The 10,854-nt window shown below is 48.3% G+C and overlaps 1 pseudogene across 1 annotated transcript; it reads right to left on the bottom strand.

Annotated features, from left to right (window-relative positions):
• Positions 1 to 5,016: 5,016 nt before the first annotated feature.
• Positions 5,017 to 5,598, bottom strand: LOC308531837 (profilin-1-like; annotated as a pseudogene). Its single transcript has 2 exons — positions 5,177 to 5,598; positions 5,017 to 5,028 (listed from the first exon to the last, which is right to left on the bottom strand). The product of its transcript is annotated as a profilin-1-like (transcript).
• Positions 5,599 to 10,854: the final 5,256 nt, after the last annotated feature.

The raw sequence follows: 10,854 nt of genomic DNA, 5'->3' as shown, positions 1-10,854 counted from the left end.
CGAGGGAGGGACGTCAAAGAATCCTACTAATACAGGTATGATTTCAACTGTGGCAAGTGCTGTAAGGAAAGGAATTGTGGGGCTCCAAGGGTGCTAATTCAGGAGGCTGGGCCTGGTCTGAGAGAAGCAGAGCCAGGAATGATGGTGGCAACGTGGGAGCTGATTGGATTTCTGGAGGCAGGCCCTGATTGTTGGGGGCGGGTGGGTGGGGCTCCATTTCTGGCCACCACAACTGCGAGTGGCCTTGTTGCTGGCTTTTTGACAATCCTCCACTTCCCGGGAGCCAGGAAGAGTCCCACGCTCAGAATAAGTAGATGTTGGCTATTTACTGTGCACTGAATGGTGGTCTGCTCCTCATAGGACCATTGCCACCTTGTGGTCTTCCTAAAGATAGGAAATTCCACATGAAACATGAGGAACCATGGGTTGGCTCCCTCCCCTCTCCACCACCTACACAAAAGTTTGGCCCAGTTAGGTCAGCTACAGTGATGGAGGAGTACCCAGCTGAAATCTTAGAATTATCTTATATAATAAAAGGCTAATATGCAAATTGGCTGAACAGAGGAACGACTGGTTGCTATGACATGCACTGACCACCAGGGGGCAGACGCTCAGTGCAGGAGCTGCCCTCTGGTGGTCAGTGTGCTCCCACAGGGGGAGCACCACTCAGCCAGAAGCCGGGCTCATGGCTGGCCAGTGCAGCGGCAGTGTCAGGAGCCTCTCCTGCCTCGGTGGCAGTGCTAAGGATATCCGACTGATGGGCTCCCAGACTGCGAGAGGGCACAGGCCAGGCTGAGGGGATCCCCCCTCCACCCTGAGTGCACCTTTAGTATATATATATTTCCAACTCTTCTAATATAAACTTGTCTTTTTATCATGGAGCATATAAAAATGTTTTAAGTCAGATGATGTTCCACTAGTTCACACCTATTCTGATTCAACTGCTAAAGATCAATTTCATGCCCCCTAGTATTCTGGAGATATCAGTGAGAGCTGACTTTATTACCAGGCACTATATAAGGTCATTACACACATTATCTTATTCAGTCCTCACCACACCTTATGATGATGTATCTGTGGTTTTAGAGAGATGCAGGAAAATGGTCCTTCCCACTCTGAGTATCGGCTATCTCCTCATACCTGTCCCAGTTTCCTGGATCCCAAGATTAGTATATGTTAGTCCCTTTGCCAGGAATACCCTTCCCACCTTGCTTGGCCTATTCAATTCCTATTCATTCTTCAAGACCCACCTCTGTGTCATACTTCTAGGCAGAATTCGTTATTGCATCATATGTGTTTCCACAATACTGTGTTCATACACTTAACCCCATACATTTGTACTTAACCTGGTTATAAATATGTGTTTACAGGTTTGTCTCCTCTCAACCCATGTCCATATCCTACCTCCAGATTTGAGGGCAGAGATGATATTTTATCCACCTCTGCATCTCCTAGCAGCAGGGCTGGTATGCAATAACATGAAATATTAAATAGGTTTGATGGCGTGCACCAACTCCAGTTAATTGATTGCAGTTGCCTGGATTGCTGCATTGAGATGGGCTATTTCTCTGGCCTGGTAGAAAGGAGTCCTGGATCCCTTGGCTATGTCTGCCATGGGCTCAGGAATGAAAAGTATTGGCAGTAATGACAGTGTTGTCCTACCCTGGGATATGCGCTCAGTAAGTTTTCTTGAGAAGCTTTGGGAAGCGCTCGGAAGCTGTAGTGGTTTCTTCACCCCCCAGTTTCTGCACAGCCTCTGTGAGAGACGTGATTGCACGTGGCTTCCTCATTGAAACGGCAATCTGGCAACAGCTTACACCCAAAGCCTGTGCTTCCTCCCCACAAGTGGCCAATCACGTCTTCTAAACTGCTGATGGTGTTTAGGAACATGAAGAGGAAGGGAGGAGAGAGCAGGAGGGAAAGCCACTGTCTGTCTTGCGTTGTCACTTCTCACAGGCCAACTCTGAAAGTCAAAGCAGCATTCATGTCACAACTAAAGGGGTTCATAGTGCCGAAGTAGAAGCTGTGATTATGTCCATCTCACGGCGAGACTTTAGCCAAGTCCCTTTCTGCCTCAGTTTGCTCAGCTATGAAATCATTTCTGGCCTCTGTTTCCTTGTCTGTGAAAAATGAAGTAATAATATCTACCCAAAAGGTGCTGGTAGGATCAAGTGAGAAAATGTAAGTGGCTTTGAGCTTTTTGTGGTGTGTCCAGGTTGCGGTTGAGCTGAGCTTGAAGGTGGAGAGAAATTTCACTACAAAGAAGGGATGCTGGCCCTAGCCGGTTTGGCTCAGTGGATAGAGCATTGGGCTGCAGACCAAAGGATCCCGGGTTCGATTCCAGTCAAGGGCAGATAACCTCGTTTGCAGGCTCCTCCCTGGCCTGGGCCCTGGTCAGGGCTCATGCAGGAGGCAACCAATTGATGTGTTTCTCTTACATGGATGTTTCTCCCTGTCTTTCCTTCTGTCTTCCACTCTCCCTAAAAATCAATGGAAAAAATATCCTCGGGCGAGGATTAACCAAAAAAACCCCCAAAACAACAAAAAACACGACATCAATAAAAAACAAAGAAGCAATGCTGTCTAAAGTGAGGGTCAGACAGGGCCTTAGAGAGGGCCAGGGGAGCCTTAGAGAAAAATGCTGTCCAGAATCCAAAGAAGCCAGTTGCTCACTGTACACACTAGGACTGGAGATCAAACCAGCAACCCAGATGTGTGCCCTGACCAGGAATCAAACCAGTAACCTTTCCGTGCATGGGACAATGTTCAACCAACTGAGTCACACCAGCCAGCACAAGGAACTGAATTTTGAAGCATGAGATGATGAAAGGAGTTACCAGAACAGAGGAGAAATGGATAAGGTCTTTCTGAACCATGAGAAAGGCAGGCCCATGTAATTATCCTGTGAGTAGCACCGTGAAATAGCGCAAATAAAATGTGTTAATTTGTTACATGTAAATGTTTAAATTATACTACAAAAGCCTCTCTTGGCAAGTGTCCATTTTTAATTTCTCTAGATCAAATAAGGGAGGGGGGCCCTGCGGGAGCTCCCTGTGGCCGACAGGGCTCGGGGGTGACAATGAGAGTAGCATCAGGCAGTGTCTCTTAGTCGGGCCCCCCTCCAGTGCCAGGCCGCTGTGATGGTTGGTCTGGACACCTGGGTTTTCTAGGTGCCACAGAAAACATGCACTCAGGCAGCGTGGGTACATCAGTGGGCAATAGTCCTTGCCAGAAATTAGCTCATGGTCGTCATGAATGGCCTTATGTCTCCCCACACACCCACCCACACACCTTCGTTGCGTCTCCTGTGGCGACTTCTGATGACCCTTCCAGCCTCAGGGCCCTTGATGCCTGGGTAGAGGCGCCTGTTGACTGGCACATGTAGTCTGGTCCCTCTGGAAAGATCTGTTTTGATTTTTTTCAAGTTTGATTCTCTACCGGGAGTTAACACATTGGTATTTGGAACTTTAAGGCAGTCCCTTATGGGTTTGGTTACTGTGCGCCAGTCTCTGAAAACCAGACACAGTCTGGCTGTCCTGACAAAGTGGCATTTGGCAGCCCAAGTTTCTGTTGCCACGGCCAGGATGGCTCTTTTGGAAGACCAGCTGCCACTTTCACCACTAAATGTCTTCCCTGGTGAATGACGTTTTCTGTGACCTCTTCTTTTCCTCTCCTCCTTATTCTACCACCCCAGTTACCCTCCCCTCAACTCCTTCCCTGTCCCCACTGTCACCCAGCAGCCTAGACCCCTTTCCTTCTCAGACTATTCCAACTAACTAACTTGTCTTATATGTTCTAGTCTCCCTCTGCTACCAAATCTTTACCCATAGTGATCTTTTAAAAATGCAAATCTCATTTTGTCACTTTTCTACTTAAAAACCTCCAATGGTTCCCTTGGCATAACATCTGTGTTTGTGATCTGGTGCCAGCTCCCTCACACTCGTTCCCCATTCCATGCAAGACAGTATGCCGCCCCCCCCCTCCCATAGAGCCCTGGCACCTGCTACTGTCCTTGCCTAGAAGGCCCCAATCCCATGCCCACCTAACCTACCAATGTGCTAGAGTAATTCCTTCCTATACATCCTTTTTAAAGAATACATATTTTATTGATTTTTTACAGAGGGGAAGGGAGAGGGATAGAGAGTTAGAAACATCAATGAGAGAGAAACATCGATCAGCTGCCTCCTACACAACCCCTACTGGGTACATGCCCTTGACTGGAATCGAACCTGGGACCCTTCAGACGACAGGCCGATACTCTATCCACTGAGCCAAACCGGTTAGGGCCTATACATCCTTTTGACTCCCCTTAGGTACCCCCTCCTCCAGGCAGCCCACTCCCCACCCAGAGCACACACTGTCACAGAGCCCTGTCCTTCCCCCATTGGGGGATCAGACTGCTAGTTCTCTGAAGGAGAATATGCCTTGCCTTATCTAGCAGTGACTTAAGTGCCAGGAATAACTGTCAGATGACTGAGAAAGCAACATTTTAAGGCAGCAAGCCTTCTCCACTAAAGGTTGAACAACTCTGCTCCTCCAATTTCCTCCCCATTGGTGGGATTTCCAGATTCTCCCCGTGGTGGCCTTCCTGAGCATTCCACAGGACACCACGTGAGTATAACCTGGCTTGTCCAAATGGGGCACAGGCCCCATGAATGAAGCCATAACTGGGCTAGAAATGGCACTTTCACTGCCTTGCTGGCTCCTGTTGTCTTGTTCCTGAGAGCCCCAAGTTCTCACCTCACATTCTGCTCCTGCCTGGCTCCATTTCCACCATCTGGCCCACGTACAGGTGGTTGTGGACCCACTTTTAGGCCCATTCAACTATCCCTCTATATAATGTCACCTTGTTAGATTCAGCCCATCTGTGTCACTGAGCAATCTCTGTTTGCAAGGAAAAGAAACAAATTCTGGCTGTCTTTTTTTAGTGGAAACTTCTTTATTCAGAAAAAAAAAAGTTTTCCAACTACACACAGGTGGGGTTGGAAAAGGTGTCTGCCTATCCAGCCCTGGCCCTCAGCCCGTGTGCTTTGGGAAGTAATAAGGGGTGTGGGGTAACGGCCCCCCCCCCCAAATAAACATGGTGTATGTATGTATATGGAAAGGAGATGAGTTCAGAAGCAGTGTGTGTGTGTGTGGGGGGGTGGGATTGGGAAGGGAAAGGCGAAGTCAGTACTGGGAACTGGAGGTGGGAGATCATTGCATAACATTTCTTGTTGATCATACCACCATGGGCACCTTTTTTGCCCATCAGCAGGACTAGCATCTTGGCAGTCATGGTAATAATGATGGTGAAGGTGGGGGGGTCCACAGATGCTCTTGGAACGAAGAATATACATGATACATTCCCCATCCTGCAGCAGTGAGTCCCAGATCACAGGTCATTTCTGATCCCCAACTGTCAGCCCATTCAGAAAAAACACTTGACCCGGTCTTTGCCAACTAGAACCACAACCTCAGCTGGCGTGATGTTGATGAAGGTTTTCCAGGGGATGGCAGCCCAGACAGAGGGCGAGTCCTGATGGCCCACATGGCCGCATCCTGAGAGGTCCCATCTGCTGTGAGGTTGTTGAGGTAGGCGTTCCACCACCAGGTCATGGCACTACTGCTGGGGCGATGGGCTGGGCTCAGGCCGCCTCTGGCTGGCAGGCGGGGGGGAGGGCGGGTCGCGGTGGCAGAGAGCTTGGAATGTGCGCTGCCGCCTGGATCGTGGCTCTGCTAACTGTGCAGCAGCCCTCACACTGCCTCTTCCTCTTTTTAAAAATAATTTGTTTGGAGGCTCTGGAAGTGTAATTAACATAATAGTGCTGAACAGCCGGGTCACGATTAGAGCAAAGAAGCAAGACACTTTGGAAATCCAGGTAGCAGGAACCATCAGACACACTTTACAGGATGTTGCTGTCGGGAGAAATCAGCTGTAACCCTGTTCTGTCACTCTCAAGATTTTGGTTCCCAGGAAGCAGAGGCTGGCTGGCCTGGCCGGGTCACATGCCCACCCCTTGGCAAGGAGGGAGGCACCTGGATTCTTCCAAGGCTGCACCCAGTGGGGAAGGCAGAGCTAGATGTTGTCATCAGATGCTGAGTTGGTTGCTAGTCAGGGGAAAACACTGGATTCCATTCTGCTGTCCTTTTGTTATGACTTGCACAGATTCTAGAGATAAAGGAAGCCAGGACGGGAAGAGTCGGTGCAGCATGCAAAGGGTAACCTGGGGTCAGGCTCCAGCAGAGCACGTGGCAGGTGATCCTGAGGGGAACCGGGCAGGCCGGGGGCACTATGGCATCAGTCGGTCCAGAGCCAACCCCACCAAGGGGCAGGCTAGGACTTAAGGAGTGTTTGTGGGCTCAGGGCTCACCACCCTGCAGTTAACACCCAGGGACAGGTTTCAGAAGCAAGACAGTTTCAATCTCCATGGCCCGGGAGGTTTTCCGGCTTTCTGGTGACGAGGAGCCTTAGCTGCCTCCTTCTTCCTTCTCTCCTTGGGTCCTGCTCCTAATGAAAATTCTTAGGCCCTTCCCTAGTTGCTGCTCTTGTTTGCCCCCTAGTGGCCATGCCTGGTGTGACAGTCAGTGCTCTCTCGTCTCAAAGAAAAAGTCCCCGTCCTAGCCAGTTTGGCTCAGTGGACAGAGCGTTGGACTGTGGACTGAAGGATCCCGGGTTTGATTCTGGTCAAGGGCAAATGCCCAGGTTGCGGGCTTGATCCCCGGTAGAGGGCGTGCAGGAGCAGCCGATCAATGATTCTCTCTCATCATTGATGTTTCTATCTCTCTCACTCTCTCCATTCCTCTCTGAAATCAATAAAAAAAAATTAAAAAAAATAAATAAATGAGAAACATATTTTTTTTAAAAAGTCCCCAACCTGCAGATAGGGATTTAGCTCTGCATCCTGAAAATGGCCCAGTAGATTAAGCAAGCATTTTTTCCAAACAAAAATTGTCAACAGAAGTTTTTCCCCCAATGGATTGATTGAAGTAATGTAACTACAAGTCCTATGAAAGCATGAACGATTATATCCTGTGAGCTACGTTCCATGTCAGTTACATTGAAAAGAGGAGACGTGCATGGACACAAGGACGCTCCGGGGATGCGGCAAATGTCAGACCACAGTGGCAGTGACCTCCGAGGCTGGCCCTCCTGGCTCTGTGGGCCGAACACTGGGAGAAAGGCATACACTGTTGAAATGTCAGCCTGTCAACACCTCACATGCCCTTCTACCAGGAACTTCCGTATCAGCACGCGCATCCCATTTCCTGGGCTTCCTTGACCACACAAGACCTCTCACCGCCTTCAGACATGTCTGCCAGCATTTCTTCTCCAGACACCAGCAGCCTTTGATCCACCACCTGCCATTTGCAGCCCCCATGGAGTAGGCATTCCCAGAAGACAGGCTAGATGTCATTTGCAAAGAGAAGAGGAGGAGGAGGAGGAGGAGGAGGAGGAGGAGGAGGAGGAGGAGGAGGGGAGTTACTGTATTAAACACTTAACAACATTAACTCAGACCTGTGACACCTCCATCTTACAGGGGCAGGCCCAGACACCCCACAGCTACAAGAGGCAGGGACCCCATGAACAACGAGTGGGGGGTAGGGCTGGGGGAGGCTTCCTGGGAAAATGGCTGCACCCACTGAACCAGTTTGTGCCAGAGGGTGGTGCCATTGGTTTCTAGTTGCAAGGCTATTTCACTCTTCCTGATTAGGGCACGTAATCTGAGTACAGCGGTCACCATCCTCCTCTCCTGCTGCAAGCTTTCCCTTGTGTCTTTAGCCCAGAGCCTCTACTTGGGCGGTGACACTAGCCTGGCCATGCATTCCAGGTCCTTAGCTCTCCTTAGCCTTGAGGTGTGAATGACATTTACCCTCATGAATAGTCATATAACTAGGGGTCTATTCTTCTCATTAGGACACATGGCCTTGATTACGCTGCTCTGGGGAGGTCGTTGGATTATTATGGAAACCATGACTTTATTTTTAATTGTTAAAAAATATATTTTATTGATCCCAGAAAGGAGGGGAGAGGAAGAGGAAGATAGACACATCCATGATGAGAGAGAATCATTGATCGGCTGCCTTCTGCACATCCCCTACTGGGGCTCGAGCCCAAAACCCAAGCATGTGCCCTTGACTGGAATTGAACCTGGGACCCTTTAGTCTGCAGGCCGACGCTCTATCCACTGAGCCAAACCAGCTATGGTGAAACCATGGCTTTAGGGCTGGATACTATAGGCAATACAGACAGAGGCAATATATGAAAGTGAAACAGACCCCGCCAGCAAGCTGTGCTCCTTTCCCTGACGGTGCTATCCACCCGAGTTAGGTGGTTAGTAAGCAAGTTGCAGGTAAAGGGCATTCCCCTCAGTTAATTGCAAGGGCAATCATGCAATCCTGCAACTATGCCAAAGTGTTTTGTGCTGGTCTCAGCCTATTAATAATCCATGCTATTGGCTGGACCAGCCCTTGTGATTCTTATTATGATTGCAAGATGCACCTCAGCAATAACCATAAAGAAACTTTGAAAAAAAATCAAGGTTTATTATTTACAGGACCTGGAAATTACACAGCACACCTGGAGCCATGCAGCAAGGTCACAGGTAAAGAGAAAGTGCACAGGCCTGAGTTTCTGCTTTTATTAGGGTCGAAAGTGTGGGTCTGGGTTTTTGTTTGTTTGTTTTGTTTTTAATATATTTTTATTGATTTCAGAGAGGAAGGGAAAGGGAGAGAGCGATAGAAACATCAATGATGAGAGAAAATCATAGATTGGGTGCCTCCTGCATGCCCCCTACTGGGGATTGAGCTCGCAAGCCGGGCATGTGCCCTTGACCACAATCTTACCCAGGACCTTCCAGTTCGCAGGCCAACGCTCTATCCACTGAACCAAACCAGCTCGGGCAAGGGGTCTGGGGTTTTTGCAGGCTCATTCTTTATTGGTGAATTTAAAAGTAAAAGCAGGAATTTAAAGTGAGAGTAGAGAAAATAGAAGAAAACAAGCAGCCTAGATGGTCAGTTATTGAAATCAACCTGAGATCTCTAAAACAAAAGGAGGCACAATGTGGGAAGTGGCCTGGCTATTTGGGAAGGAAATCGACATACAAGTCCAGGGAGTGCAGAAAGTCCCAAACAAGATGAACCCAGAGGCCCCACACCAAGACACGACATAAAGACTGTCAGCTGAGCCCTGGCCAGTTTGCTCAGTGGTTAGAGTGTCAGCGCTTGGACTGAAGGGTCTCGGGTTCTATTCCCAGTCAAGGGCATGTGCCTTGGTTGCCAGCACATCCCCAGTGGGAGGTGTGCAGGAGGCGGCTGATCAATGTTTCTCTCTCATCGATGTTTCTGACTCTATTTCCTGCACCAGGCCTTTAGTATATATATATGAATAATTTTTTTTCTTATCATTACAACGGAACAACATTGGACAAAACGACCAGGAATCAACCCGTGACCTCCTGGTTCATAGGTTGATGCCAAACAACTGAACCACACCAGCCGGGGCATATAGGTAATTCTTTTTTTTTTCTTTCTTTTTTTAAAATATATTTTATTGATTTTTTACAGAGAGGAAGGGAGAGGGACAGAGAGTTAGAAACATCGATGAGAGAGATCGATCAGCTGCCTCCTGCACACCCCCCACTGGGGATGTGCCCGCAACCAAGGTACATGCCCTTGACTGGAATCAAACCTGGGACCCTTGAGTCCGCAGGCCGACGCTCCATCCACTGAGCCAAACCGGTTCGGCATAGGTAATTCTTGTTAATGGCTGCATAATATTTCATTATATGGATATTTCATAACCTATATATGTCATCACTATGAATGTCCTGTATAAAAGTGTTTGGACATTTGAATAAATTTCGTAGAAGGAAGATTGCTGAGTCAAAGGGATTTGCATTGAAAATTAGGATGGTTGCTGCTAAATTTGAAACAGACAAAATAATATGTTCCCCAAAATTGCTCAATTGAGTCAGGTCCTACCGGAACAAATTGCTCCATCGAGTTATGCCCTGCTGGGACTAAGGCAGTTATTAATAGGTAGCTATAAAACAATGGTCCGGTAACTACCCTGACTTCTTCTTTTTATTTATTTTTTATTGTTGTTAATCCTCACCAGAGGATATTTTTCCATTAATTTATTTTTAGAGAAAGTGGAAGGGAGGGGAAGAGACAGGAAGAAAAAAACACCGATGTGAGAGAGACACATCGATTGGTTGCCTTCCCCACACCCTGACCAGGACCAGGGATCGAGCCTGCAACCAACATACGTGCCCTTGACCGGGACTGAACCCGGGGCCCTTCAGTCCGCGGGCCGGTGCTCTGTCACTGAGCCACACCAGCCAGGGCTCCCCGGACTTCCTTTAAGTTTGTTTTCAGATCTAAAGTGGGGGGGGGGAGGGTAATGGGGGGATAAGGACACAGATGTAATACTTTAATCAATAAAGAAATTTTTTAAAAAAAGAACAAAGAAACCATGCAGGCCAGAAGAGAGTGGCAAGAAATATTCAAAGTGATGAACAGCAAGAACCTGCACCCAAGATTACTTTATCCAGCAAAGCTATCATTCAGAATGGAAGGTCAGATAAAGAGCTTCACGGATAAGAAAAAGCTAAAGGAGTTCATCACCACCAAACCAGCATTATATGAAATGCTGAAAGGTATTCTTTAAGAAGAGGAAGAAGAAAAAGGAACTCTTACCATTTGCCACAGCATGGATGGAACTGGAGAGCGGATGAATACCACAGGATCTCACTCATTTGTGGAATATAATGAACAACATAAACTGATGAACAAGGACTGATCCAGAGACGGAGAGGCATTGATGGGACTGTCGGGCCTTGGAGGGAAGGTAGGGGAGGGTGGGGGCAAGGG

This window comes from Myotis nattereri (assembly GCF_964212035.1).
Source record: "Myotis nattereri genome assembly, chromosome: 16".
Taxonomy (NCBI): Eukaryota; Metazoa; Chordata; class Mammalia; order Chiroptera; family Vespertilionidae; genus Myotis; species Myotis nattereri.
The sequence above is the reverse complement of the archived record's forward strand: the minus strand, read 5'-3'. Positions and strand labels throughout refer to the sequence as shown.